Here is a 14,520-nt window from a genome sequence, read left to right as displayed (position 1 = left end):
TGATGTCAAAATGGAATATCCCTTGAAGATACACAAAAGCCTCCAATGATGAGCGGTTTATTTTTAAAATTACAAGAAAGGCTTTCTGCAGATTAATTCCAGTGTACACATTTCTTTGTGGCTGAAACAAATTGGGCTTTGCCGATTAGTGTGTCTGCTGCATAAATCTCCAATCTATTCCTGAAACCTGTGATTGTGTTTAATGCGACTGGATGTCTCTATGTTTCGTGTGAATGAAAAGGAAGCAAACCTTCTTGACTAAATTATACCTTGAAGAACATACTGTAAACGTGATGGCTCAGTGTTTCTTCGTTGGCCAAGGTGTGTTGTTTAAATACAGTATGACTGCGCAGGGCTGCCAGTGGTGGGAGACTATTTGCTGAAGGTCATTTGGGATCACAGAGTGCCATTAATAATTCTTGAAAGCATCCAACATCTCCATCTGTTGTGCTACAGCCAGCGCTCCACTTCAAAGACAAAGGCAGAATGTACAGGTTAGCGGTAAACCTGCCTTCAGGAGAACATGTTGGAGGTGGGATTTCTGTTGGAACATATGTCTGATCATCAGGTCAGACTGCTCATATATTAACCAATTAGTGTTTGGGAATTTGTACCTACCTTCAAATACATACACAAAAATACCGAGGCAATAAAGAGTAATTCTCTGCAGGGATGCAATTAGGGGTCAATTGAAGAATTACACAGGGGTCAAAATTTTAAAAATGTGCCAATCAAATTGAAACTACGCCATATTATTTCTATGGTGACAAAGGCCAATTTCAGTTTGTACAGGAATCAAAAGTTAAAGTTGCTCCAATTTTGGTAAAAAGTGATGCAAATTATTGGTTGAGCTAATAGGATTAATAAATGGAACAGTTGTGACTCTGTTGAATGCTTGGTCTGCAAAGTATAGGCCAACAGTGTTGACATCCATTGGATTCTATGACATGTGACATATGTTACCCCGTAATGTGATAGCATGATACATGGTCCAAATTAAACCGTGTTAACTCAACTAATAATTTGCATTACTTATTACCAAAATTGGAGCAACTTTAACTTTTGACCCCTGCACAAACTGAAATTGACCTTTGCCACCATTCTTGTTGTTTTTACCCCATAACTTCATAGAATGCAGTCACATACAGTCCAAACTATACCTTTTTGGAATCTTTGTGATCAGACAAATAACATGGTATTGTTTTCAATGATTGGAGCATCTTTTAATTTTGACCCCTATGTAATTCTTCACCTGACCGCCTATTGAAAATTCAAGTGGCCAATCATTTTTTTCAAAAAGAGGAATGTCTAAGGAGTATTTGTGCAGAATTTAATGCTTGTATCACCATTTGCAGGATCCAGCTCTAAATATTCTCTTATCTGCTGCACTAATTGCATGCACGCCAGCCATAAGGAACAGTAAAAATCTGAATGGTCTGCAACAACAGGGCCGCTGCAGACACTCAGGTGTCCTATAGTGGAGTAAATGGATGTTTGACAGCAGCACGTGCCACCCGGGCCTGGTGGGCAGAGTAGGCAAAGAGGCGAGTGACTGGCTGAGTGAAAGATGGCAATATGTTAGGAGAGGGTGTGCACACAGCTGAGAGTGTGACAGAAAACAGTGAGAGTTCTGCTCCTGCTGCTACACCTTCCCTTGCCAATGATAGATTTCGACTTTAATTTTGTTAATAGCACACGTCCGGGTCTCGTGATGTACTTGGAACTTCCTTTACTCTCACTTAGTGCTCAAATGAATTGCTGCATGTCTTGATTATTTACAGAAATCATTATTTAGAAGGTTGATAATGTAATTAGACTAGATGATTGATTGCAAAAGTGATGTAAAAAACAGTATCTAGATTGTTGTACGCTGATATCGTGTGTACAGAGAAAAAGGGCTGTTAAGGAAGCTACAATTTTATATTTAATGCACAGATCCAATTCAAGCCAAATTTGCAGCAATTTCCTGTCAGATCTAAGAGTTCCAAAAAGCTATATACAGGGTGTGCTTGTTTAAAAATGAGGTGTGGTCAAGCACAAAACCGACATGTTCCCATTGTCTATCACAACAAATTGTTTACGTTTTAAGCCACCCAAAAGCAGATCTAAAGTGTAGCACGGTGCCTTTGTGATATTTTTAGAATGGAGCACTCACATGTGCCTTACAGTGGGGCCATCACGCGTGTACACTCTGGTGCACAGCAATGAGCAATAGTGCATGAAAATAACTATTGGGAAAAAAAAGCAACTTTATTAATTCCATACCATGTATTAAAAATGATTTTATCCCTCCCTAGTGCTAGGGCTATGTGGAAATTGGTGGACGTACAGGGGAGTATTCCCTTTCCATAGGTGGTGTGGATGTTAAACAGTGAAACAAACCCATATCTGCTGATAGTATTTTATAAAGATGTGTTAAAACCTCTGCTTTGAGTCAAAAAACACTAATAATACACTCCAACCTTATAACAGACAAAGAAAGATTACTCGTACTGCGTACTGCGTACCTCATGCCGAACTGTGAACTATGAATTTCCTCGCCTTCGTGAGCTGTCGCAACCCAGTGAGATACCAGCCTAACAGGTGTTAGAGGATACAGTATCCCAAAAGATGTTGATCCACTTGTAACGGCAACATCCAGCATGGTGTTTTTTGCCAGCTGATTCCGAGACATACTCACTCACCTGTCCACACAGGTCCATTTCCCTTTCCCTTGCATCTGTTGAATATCACAGCACTGTGTGCCTTGTGCACTCCTGTTTAAAGTGGATGATATGTGACACTCTGACTGGTTGATGCTATGGCATGTCTACAAAATGCCCACAGTAGACCCTGAATAATGTGGACAATATTGTAACCCAGCTCCTTTGCACACAGTGCTGAGGTTTGTCCTCAGAATATGCACACTCTGGACAGCAATGTCTGCTCTGATGCTCCCCAAATGGATTTGCTCCATTTATTTTAGATTGTGTGTGGCATTTAGTTTAGATCATGTTCAACAAATACATCAAGATAGGGCCCATGAAATTACTTTTAGCATGCTAATACTGCTGTCACACTTGGCATTGCAACTGCAAGTTTATCAACATGGTCTTGTGGGATATTTAGAGGAGCTAATTGTCACACATTCTGCCATCCCACTTATCTAAAAAGGAACATCATATTTTGATAATGCCATTTGTTCAACAGGCTCTTTTTGCAACATGCTGCATGCTAACTAGCCAAACTAATATGGCAATCATCGTAGTGACTAGACAAGCTAGCTCGCAGAGTCACTTCCCAGCTAACGTGTTATTAATTATGAGAAAGGAACCTATTTGTGTTATCTAGCCTTGTTTTTCGCCTAACAGAAGATGATGTGTTTGTTCCTGTCGCTGTTTATACTTTTGTAAAGAAAATTTCAAATGGCTAGACAAGCTAGCTCGCAGAGTCACTTCCCAGCTAACGTGTTATTAATTATGAGAAAGGAACCTATTTGTGTTATCTAGCCTTGTTTTTCGCCTAACAGAAGATGATGTGTTTGTTCCTGTCGCTGTTTATACTTTTGTAAAGAAAATTTTCATTAACTTTGATTATACTATAACACAGACAAATGACAGTAGACACTGTAATAGTATAATCACACTAAATGATAATGATACTAAGATACTTCCCACCATAAGTATCATACTTCACTATGATACATCCCACTACACTGGAATGCATTTGACTTCAGGTTGACGGAAACATTTATTCAGAAACACAAGTGGTCTTATTGAATCCAGACATCTCCTAGATAGCTTTAATTTTTTTATTGAGTTGTGATAAGCTTCTGATCTTTCAGTGCCATGTAGCCTGTACATTTCTGATGAAATATTATAAAATCGATGACTAGCATAGTCGCTGCCTTGGATAGCCAAGATTCATGCGCCAGTGTGTGCAAGAGGTATACCCAACATATTTTCATTCATTATGTTTGTATGCACAGTTTAGTCGAGCTACGGCTATTGCTCAACTTGGTCATTCAGTCAGACTACTGTCCTTGTTCCAGTATATGTAGAGGAGGGAATCCATTTGTGCTGTACTCCTTTGAACTGGTTGGTATTGAGCCAGTTTCGCCTGATCTGTTGTTGCATCACAAACTAGCTGGGAGCAAATTTTCAACAAACATGGCGAACAGGAGATGGACAGCGCTGTAGCTCTGTATATTTCATTGTTAGATATATCTGTAGGTTTATATACTATTTTGTTTTTGTCATACATTTTTTTCTATGAGTCTGGTGTCTACTTAAATGTGCATGTGGAACTGTATTTAACCCGTTTTAGTGCTTATAACAAAGAAAATCAAGTTACCGTATGTCACGTCTTTGTGCAGGCATGGGTAAGGGGGTCGGACTTCCCTCTATGCCCACCGGGAGCCAACACGGTTAGGATATGTGAAATAAAGTCTGCCTTTTTGTCACACCCACATTGTGTTTTATAAGAAGTCTTTCTATTCCTTTGTTTGGGGCTTGTTTGGGGTGCGGACCTCCCCGTGAGAGCGAAGTTTGTCAGAATCCAGGCCTATATTCTCACCGTGATTTTGAATAAATTTAATCTGAGAAATAGTTTGTTTCTTAATTTATTAGGACTGCATAACAAAATAACCGTGAATAAGCTATCATCATACTCCGTTACTGCCTTTGTCACTTTGTCTACTTCTGGGTCAAAGTCAAGGTAGGAAATTGTGGAGCATGTGCAGAATGCCTAGGCCAACTTGAGTCTGAACGAGAGTATACTGTACATACAGGAGCTCTTCGACAATCGATCACATTATCCAAATTTGATTTTGTCCATTTTCATTCTAATTCAATAATTTGATTTATTTAAAGTGTCATGTAAACGTACTGAGTGATTCCTCTAGAACATTTTTTTTTTAACTAGTGCACCAAAAATAAACTTTGAGATTGTTTGATCCAGGTCAGTTGGCTGACCTTTAGTAAACATTTATTTATTTATTTATTTTTTATTTTTGGCCTTACTATGATTACTGCTTTGTGGTCGTCTGTGTTTGCTGATAAAGCATCTGTGTCTATGAGTAACTCCACCATCTTTCACCCACAGGCTCTTATACAGTACTGCAGGGATGGCCAGCAAGTCTTCTCAAATCACCATCAACTTTAAACTGCTTAGCATAGCCAATTTGAATTTCATATCTCTACTGACTCACATTCTGTCAGGACCTTTCTTCTTTATCATGTCTGCGCCTCCGGTGGACTCTCATCACAAGCAATAGAAATTAATTATTCAGATTAGAAAATGAGCTGTAATTACTATGATTTTTAACAAAAACTCTGTTTTGCGTAACACTGATATCTGATTTGAATCATAATGCAGAAGCCTAGATGGTCTTTGAAGGCAATTTTTTTTAATAATATATCCATCCATTCTTTACGTTTCAGTGGAAATAATAATGGCTGTGTCAGAAAAAAAAGACAGGAAGGAGAGTAGGAAAGGATTTTGGTTGATAACTCTCGAAGCGATCGGGCCGCTACACCGGTCAGCAGCTCAGATCAGCATGATAAAGAGGGACTGATTGAGCTCTGTCTGACCGCAGGAAGCTGAGCGTTTGGGGTTCCAAGGTTATCTGGACAAATCAGACTCCTGTTTCTATTCTTCGCCGTGTCACCCACCAGCCAGCGCTTCCTGGGCAAACCAGCAAATTAGCAATTCTGATGTCTGCAAGCAGGTCTGGCAAGGGAATGCCTGTGAATCCTAATGCCATTATTAAATTTTCATATCCGTCCGGGGGAAGTGCTGCATGTACAAAATAAGCAATCACGTTTTATTTTTCGGCACTTTAAGTGAGGCTGTTGAGATGCTAAAGCGTAAACCCTTCAATCGGGTTAAATACACCGGGCCAAGTGGGGGTCATCGGCCGCTCAGATTGCTCTTCAGTAGATATAATTTGCGCCGTTGAGCCGCACATCACAAACGGCGTTCGACTTTATGGTCACGGTGGTGAGTTACGTTGCAGCTGTAAATGCAATGAATTAGCGCACGTGTAAATAGACGGTACAACATTGTAAAGGTGAAGATTAACATATTAAATGGTGATGTGTGGGGAAAATGGAACACCCAGGTGATGTTCCGCTCCCCCGGCTGGATGGGAGAGAAAGTGAAGGACAGGGAGCCTCCGTCCAAACAGCTAGCCAGGCCTGGATGTGGCCATTATGTAAGATGGTCTTATCAGGCTCTACCTCCTGCTGAGCCACAGCCGAGCTTCTCTCTGCTCTCCGTTCCTGGTGCTCCCAGAACATGGGCCTTCATTAGCAGGGCTAAATATCCACGTTCTCTGCAATCTCTATCATTTCTTGCCTTGAGGCAATCCAGTAATTACCTGTTCTCATTTCCCCTCCTTCTAGCCAGCAGGGAAGTGTTCTGACTTGCATTAGTTTGCATGAAATATTATCAGAATATTGCACATTTCTCCTTTTTTTTTTTTTTTTTGCAGCCTCTGACATAGGAAATGCAGAGTCGCAGGAGCAGGTGATTGACAGGTGTCTGTCTTTTATGTTTCTCTGAGAATAGCTGCATTGTTCTGGAGTTACAGGAGGAATTTTGATGGAATGAGAAAAGAGCAGGTAATGTGCATAAAGGCTTTTTTGCTTTGTTTAAGCCCAATCTGCTATTATTTCTGGGCAGTACTGTCATGCGTTGCATCGCTCTTTGTTACCTTCAGTGCAAGTGTGGGATTTTCTGAATTTAAACTCCTGTTATGCGAAGAGCTGAGCATCTGCATGCTCTAAAAATAATAGGCTGGCTCCACTTACAGAAATGAGCACTAACAGTTTGCATGAATCTTTTTTACGTAATTGCAACTCAACCATTAATCTCATGAGTCTTTTATCGTAAGACTGAATGAAGCACTCTCACAAAGAAAGCGTGTGCGTGGCTCTTAGAGGCGCATGCGGCACTCTCTACCCAACTCGCCACTATCCGCCACAAACACATCACATAGTTGCCGGTGTCGCCGACTGACCGGTCCCCACCTAAAAATCAGTCCACCCTGCCTTCATTTCGAAGCGTCAGCAGCAATTCACCAATTATCGCCTCATTTCTGCTTAAAACACACCAGTCATCATCTATCTCAGCAACAGATATCTGAAGCTTTTGTACAACAATTATTTCCACATAAATTCAGCATTATTTCATCATAAAACACGGGGGAGCTCTCAGAGCGCCACAGCAGCGCATCTGAGTCTGACTCTCTGAGTCTAACTCTCTACACCCAGCTCCGGCTCCTGTGTAACCCGTGGTGTATTCAGAAAAACAAAAAACAAAACATCAAATACATCTAAATAAGATTGGATAATCACAAACAAAGTAGTACTAAGTACATCCCCTGAAAAAACAAGCACATCTTTCTGATTTTATTTCTCCTGTGTTCGCACACAGCAGCCATGTAGACTATCCTTCTGTTGTGTGGCTGTTCCGCATTTCCACACGGACTCGTATGTCAACGTTATCTCTCTCTGTATTCCCAATGCTACGAGTTCCACATGATGCTCAGTAAATATCCGCTAGCCAACATCACGTTTGTGTTGCTTGATTCTTTCATTTGCCCGTCCACAGTCAATAAGCAAGTAACATTTCTAACACAAATGTCCAGTAACTGTTTCAGGTCCCATGTCCACGTCACAGCTGTCCCATTGAGATCACGAACAGAACCACCCGCCAACACTTTGTCTCCGACTCTTCGTGATTATACAATTTCAAAATCAGATAAACCTATGCAGTTTTCTCCGTGAGATGCGCCGGCATACTTTTCCCCTACAGTGAACACCCCTTATAGTGAGACATTTTTTTCAGCGGTGGGATTGTCACATTCATGAAATTTTCTCGCACCTGCATGTTGACAGAATGGAGATAATGCATGTGAAAGTAACGGCAAACAAACACTAAAAAAATTACAAAATGAAGCACAGCAGCACAGACTCTGCTCAGCAAAAATCATCACTGCTGCCCGAAGCCCATTGATTTGCTAAAAAAAAAAATGGATGCTGACAACACAATGCATTCTGGTTTGAATTTAACTAAAGGCTGTAGGGAGAATTTAAAGGTTTTGGCATTATTAAGTAGGCAAAATGTTTATTTTAAGTTATTCTCACTTCTTTATTTTGCTTTCATTCGATTCAGAAATGAAAGTTGCTACCTTAACTTTGTTTTGTTTCCTTGGTTGGTTGGTTGCTTGCTTGTGTTTATTTGTTTGTTTGTTTGTTTGTTTGTTTGTTTGTTTGTTTTTGAAAATTACTAACTTATTTCACTTAAGTCTGAATAAATTAACGTATTTTCCAAAGTATAAGTCGCAAGCAAGGTTTTGTTTTGTTTTTTACTATTTTGGGAGATTTTGTGACTTATATTCTGGTGTCTTATATACTGAAAATGGCATGTTTATTATTGTTGTTGTTTTTATATGGCTTTCTCAAGGATTAATGCACTAAACAAAATTAACTCCAGTGATAAAAACATAAATGCAAGTAATAAAAGTACACAGCAACAATGCACAAAAATCCCAAATTAAACAGCTGATAACAGCGATAACTACGACAGTGTGCATGCTTTGACTGGCTGATTTCCGGTCTGATATTTTTCCATATTAGACCATTACCATGACAATCAGTCCGGATCGCGTATCAGATTTGCAACTTTGTTTGTAATTTTCATGGTGCAAAATAAAACAAAACAAAAAGCGAACAAAGGAGGACGATGAAGAGGACGATTCTCCAAGCAAATTTTTTATTACACTGACGACTTTTAATTGGAGGAATTAACTGCAAATGAGCTTGACATGGACATGCAAAATGAAAATCAACAAGATAAAAAACACAGCTTCCAACAGCCATATAATAAACAAATTATAACCTCGTTTGTTCAGTCTGAACGGGAATATCAGACCTCGGTCTTTTAGTAAACAAATTATTAACCTCGCTTGTTCGGTCTGTACGGGAATATCAGAGCTCGGTCTTTTAATAAACAAATTATTAACCTCACTTGTTCGGTCTGTACGGGAATATCAGAGCTCGGTCTTTTAATAAACAAATTATTAACCTCGCTTGTTCGGGCTGTACGGGAATATCAGAGCTCGGTCTTCTAATAAACAAATTATTAACCTCGCTTGTTCGGTCTGTACGGGAATATCAGACCTCGGTCTTTTAATAAACAAATTATTAACCTCGCTTGTTCGGTCTGTACGGGAATATCAGAGCTCGGTCTTTTAATAAACGAATTATTAACCTCGCTTGTTCATTCTGTACGGAATATCAGACCTCGGTCTTTTAATAAACAAATTATTAACCTTGCTTCGGTCTGTACGGGAATATCAGACCTCGGTCTTTTAATAAATAAATTATTAACCTTGCTTGTTCGGTCTGTACGGGAATATCAGACCTCGGTCTTTTAATAAACAAATTATAACCTCGCTTGTTCGGCCTGTACCAGAATATCAGACCTCGGTCTTTTAATAAACAAATTATTAACCTCGCTTCGGTCTGTATGGGAATATCAGACCTCGGTCTTTTAATAAACAAATTATAACCTCGCTTGTATGGTCTGTATGGGAATATCAGACCTCGGTCTTTTAATAAACAAATTATAACCTCGCTTGTATGGTCTGTATGGGAATATCAGACCTCGGTCTTTTAATAAACAAATTATAACCTCGCTTGTATGGTCTGTATGGGAATATCAGACCTCGGTCTTTTAATAAACAAATTATAACCTCGCTTGTATGGTCTGTATGGGAATATCAGACCTCGGTCTTTTAATAAACAAATTATAAACTCGCTTGTTCGGTCTGTATGGGAATATCAGACCTCGGTCTTTTAATAAACAAATTATAAACTCGCTTGTTCGGTCTGTACGGGAATATCAGACCTCAGTCTTTTAATAAACAAATTATTAACCTCGATGCACTCGGTCCATACTGTCAAGACTTCAGTCTATTTTCCTGTACACACCTTGCACTCAGTAAATAGTCCTTTATTATATTCCTTGGCAACTTATTTATGTTTTATTCCTCTTCAAGAGGTATTTGTGACAGGTGCATCTTACGCTCTAGAAAACAAGATACATGTGGCAGTTCCAGTTTTATGATAAAAAAAACTGTTTATTTTAAACCCACTGTCCATGTATGTCCACCTGTCTTTTTGTTTTTTGTTTTGTTTTTAATGGTGAACATTTTTTTACTAGCATCTTTTAATAACTTATCACCATAGTAAAATGTATACATGCACAAAACGTTTTTCTTGCTGAAAAGCTCTTCGATTTACGCTATACACACTAACACCGTGAAACATATTCTTTTGAGTGCACCTGGGTGAATTGATACGGTTTTGGAAGAGAAAAAGAGAGAGAGGGAGAGAGAGAGAGATGCCTCGGAGGAAGCGGCATCTCCAGAGGTTGTGGCCGGTGTTCTTTGCAGAAAGTCAGGAATACCACGTGGATACACGGATTATGTTTCATATTATTCATTCCTGAGACTGTGAAACACAAGACGGACGAGCTTTACCGCTGAAAGCAATAAACTGCGCTCATCCCAAGCAGCAGAGCACATGTATGACTTCTCTAGTAAGCAAGAAAGTGCATCTGATCTGGAGATGTAGTCGTACATCCTCATTTCTCTGTTGTGTCTTCTACTGAAGTGAAAATATTCCTACTTCAAATATTGTTGTTTTCAAAAGTATTTCCCTGCATAGCATTTGCCAAAATGCATCATTTGTTTTTATTTTTTGTAGCGAGTGAAGATGCTGATTGTAGCCACTTTCAAAATGTCTTTAAGTGTCATTTAAAAATATAAAAATATGATGCGTCTGATCTGAGTTGTGGTTGATGGGTGTACTTAAAACTTTGATGGTTTTGGATGACGTGATGGTCACTTTAATCTCTAATGAAGGCTCCTCCGTGGGTCTGCTCAGCCCTGTGATAGCAGCGGCGTCATAAACAGGCCTGTCAGGGGGTTTGCAGCGCAAGCACTGCAAATGGCAAAGAAAACCCCAGGGACCGAGCCGTGCTAGAATTATCATCTCATTCAGATCGAGCATGCACGAAAAGGACAGTATCATACAGACAAACTATTTATTTATTTATTTCTGTCTCTGCAGCCTTGCTGTGTTGCACGCATTTTGGACCCGCTGATTTCCTTCACGCTTTATTTTACCGTAAACACAAATTGCATGACTTCAAGCGCAGTCGAGTTACAAGCTCGCGCTGTCAGACGCTTAATATCATTTGGAGTGAGCACTGAACTAGCTTATTCCAGCTGTAAATGAACACTCGCCTTTTTTAAGATTGCATCACAAATTGAGCGTCAAATTTGCGTTTGGAAAATTCGGTCACGCCGCGTTACGGCATGCGCGCCTTTCAGTCTTCCAGTGCTACCATACAAATGGAGACAATTTCGTGTGTAATATTTAGTACGAGATGTAAATGTGCGCTCAAATGATTCTGTGAAACTGATTAGTGCTTGCTCTGTGTCCTGACACATCCTGTGCTCATGCAGCATGTGTGCGACAGCTGGTTAGTAATTAGAATAATCTTCTCCCTGGTAGTGATTTAGCTTTCATGACGGCGGCTTACCTCAAATTGAAAATAAATTTATAGATAAATGCCTTTGCTGTTCCAGCAAATTATACCGCTGTAACTCAAAGGAGGCGAGTTGTTTATTTTGGCGTTAAAAGAGCAATCAGAGAAAACAAACAAAGTGCTTTATGAGCGCTGTCAGAGTCATAATGATGCTGCCAGTGGTGATGATACACGAGATTATTTTTCAGCGCACTCGGCCCCACCTCATCATGGTAATTATAGATAGTATATCGTTATTATATCAAGTATTCGCTGCAGATTATCAGCATATTAAAGCTTACTTGAGGATTGTTCGCCATGTTGCCAGCTGCGTTATTTTTGTCATTTTTGAGTCCACATATGTGTGCGGATGACCTCTGACAAAGTAGGATGCATGCAAACATCAGTTGACTGTGTTGAGATGAAGAGCTACACATGTGATACATTGTTTTTCTCACAGCTTCTGTTCTGGTGTATCTGGGCAAATCCCACAGTGATGAGGCGTAGACTCTGTCACAGAGAAGACATAAGCCTTTCATATGCATAGTAGAGATAAGAGGCAGCCATTTTATCAGGCGAGCTGTCGCTCCAACACACTCGCGCTTTACGTGTCCCCCGGAGCGTCTCCAGAAACGTGTCCCATTAATGACACGGCCCATTCTCGCCAGGAGGACATCCGGTTTGTTCTGAGTGCTAACCTGAAAATTACGCTGGGTTGGCGTGTTGACAAACACGTCGTGAGAATGGCTGTGTCTGATTGGTAGCTGTATTCTGAAGTCCCCTGCTGTGACCTCGTCTGTAACATGACTAGCTTGCAAGAGCCTTGCAAAGGATTTCCAAGAAAAGTCCCCAAGCCTTATGTTCTTTCATAACAGTCAATGTCTGTGCCAACCTCACGGGCAGAGAACTGGATCTCATGTGCATGCATGGAGAGGAGGTTACCGGAAACCGACAACCACCAGTGCTGAACAAATGAAGAAAATGCACAAGTGCCAAAACAAGCTGTTCCTTGAATGTCCACTTAAGGCTGAGTCAATCCCCATAGAACCCTATGTTAAAATGTTCCAAGTTTTTACATTGTGTGACAAAAAAAAGTTTTGTGTCTATTTAATAAGTTTTCCCTGTTCATGACAACTATATTTGAGTGGAATTCTTATAGAATTCACCTGCTTAACACATTGATGCCCAGATTTTTTTTTTTTATAAGTGGAAAAAGTTGCATTAGTACCTTTGAGATTTTTTATTGTGAGTAGAAAATGACAGTGAGGCAAAACGGATTAAGCTATTTTGAGTCATAAAGTTATGGATAATTAGGAACATGGTCACTTTAAGTGACAGCCATTGTGCCTTGCCAGTCGCCCTGCTATCAGCGGCTGCTAGCTGCTCTGGACTGGACTGTGTTTGTCCTCTCCGATCATTTTGTTACTAACATCTGAGATAATGTGGCTTGCTGTGCAGTTAATTGTACTAACAGCCCAGTTAAGAAGTCAGTGCTCCACATTTCTATTGAGTGAAATTTTAACATTAATTAATATGTATGTTAGCACCATTAGCCCTAATTAGCAGGTATCCATATCTTGGTGATATTAGCTACATTAACTACATTGATAGCACTGCAGTAATACAGGCAGTATGCCGGTCACAATTTTTAATGTCCACACTGTAACCACCCACTGTAGGAACCACTACCAAGTCAACAGAAATATGTGTTCATCAGTCATCCAAATTTAGGTGACCTAGCCTGTTAGCCTTAGCTAGCCTGGCAACTTGGAGATAGATGGGTGTGTTCAGGCTTCATTTGTCTCATCCAGGTTATGCTGGTGTTTCTTACGCTCCACCACGTTACCCATTTATGGTGGATAAACTGTTAGTTTATTCGGCAGAGTTAGGCTCTACCAAGTTGGTGCCATCTAGAGCTGCCCCATTTCAGCTTCTTTAGAAAAGCTATGGGTGATGTCACAGAGGGTTTATCAGTGTGTGTGTGTGTGTATATATATATATATATATATATATATCTCCTGGGTCACTGCATGTGGTTCGATTCATAAACAGTGTTGTGTTTCCTCACAGTCACAGCAACATGTAGAAAGTTGCTGTGGTGGATCATATATCCTTTGAGGATAAGAGCCCAAATACTGACCTGGCCCCATTAACTGCTGCTTTTGTGACTCTTAAGCGCACCACTGTTGCTCCCAACCACCTACGATGTGAAGAAGCACATTAAGAGTAACGCAGCTTTTCACCTCAAAGTCTGACGTGAGAGCACTTGGTTGGAATAAATAAAGGCTTTTACAGCAGGTTTTTGAGCAAGAACAGCATTGTACTTCATCAGCTCATTTGGAAAAATTCTGTTTTGATAAGTGTGCATCTTTTGAAGGAGAAAAAGATGATTCAATTGTTTTTTTTTTTCTTTTTTTCCAGACTGAAATACATTTGCTTGTTGATTTGTTCCAAAGAGATCTGATGATTTATTTTATTATTTTATTTTATTTTTTGTTTAAAAACAAATCTCCTAATCAGTTGACATAATTTATTAATTTATAATGAGGCAGATCCACAAATCATTAATTTCAGGCTGTGTGGCTTGAATTTTACCCGACCAGAGGTTTTTCCATATTACTGCTGTGAAGTGATTTATTTTTCTTTGACGGTGGAGCTATGACACAACATCTTGCAGAGATCTTGAAAGGCAAGAACAACCACAGATTATATCTTAACACGGAGGTCAAGAGCTATTCTATAACGGTTCACTTGAGCTCCAGTCTGGTCATGTAAGCATCGGACTGACAGGAGTTGGCGTCGTGCCGTGTGGGTGGTTTGTGTCTCAAGTTACCTGAGACCTCAAATCAGACCAGCTCACTGCAAAGTGTCAGTTCCCACTGAGTGCATGTTATACTTTATTTGAGAGCACAACGATACACCGAGATGACTGTCTTTCAT

At 39.9% G+C, this 14,520-nt stretch overlaps 1 protein-coding gene across 2 annotated transcripts in view; it reads left to right on the top strand.

The window, feature by feature from the left end:
- The window catches only part of roraa (RAR-related orphan receptor A, paralog a), a 564,142-nt gene that overhangs the window by 494,636 nt on the left and 54,986 nt on the right, over positions 1 to 14,520 (top strand). The gene's annotated exons all lie outside the window — the stretch shown is intronic.

The sequence above is a fragment of the Thalassophryne amazonica genome, chromosome 8 (assembly GCF_902500255.1).
Source record: "Thalassophryne amazonica chromosome 8, fThaAma1.1, whole genome shotgun sequence".
NCBI lineage: Eukaryota > Metazoa > Chordata > Actinopteri > Batrachoidiformes > Batrachoididae > Thalassophryne > Thalassophryne amazonica.
The sequence above is the reverse complement of the archived record's forward strand: the minus strand, read 5'-3'. Positions and strand labels throughout refer to the sequence as shown.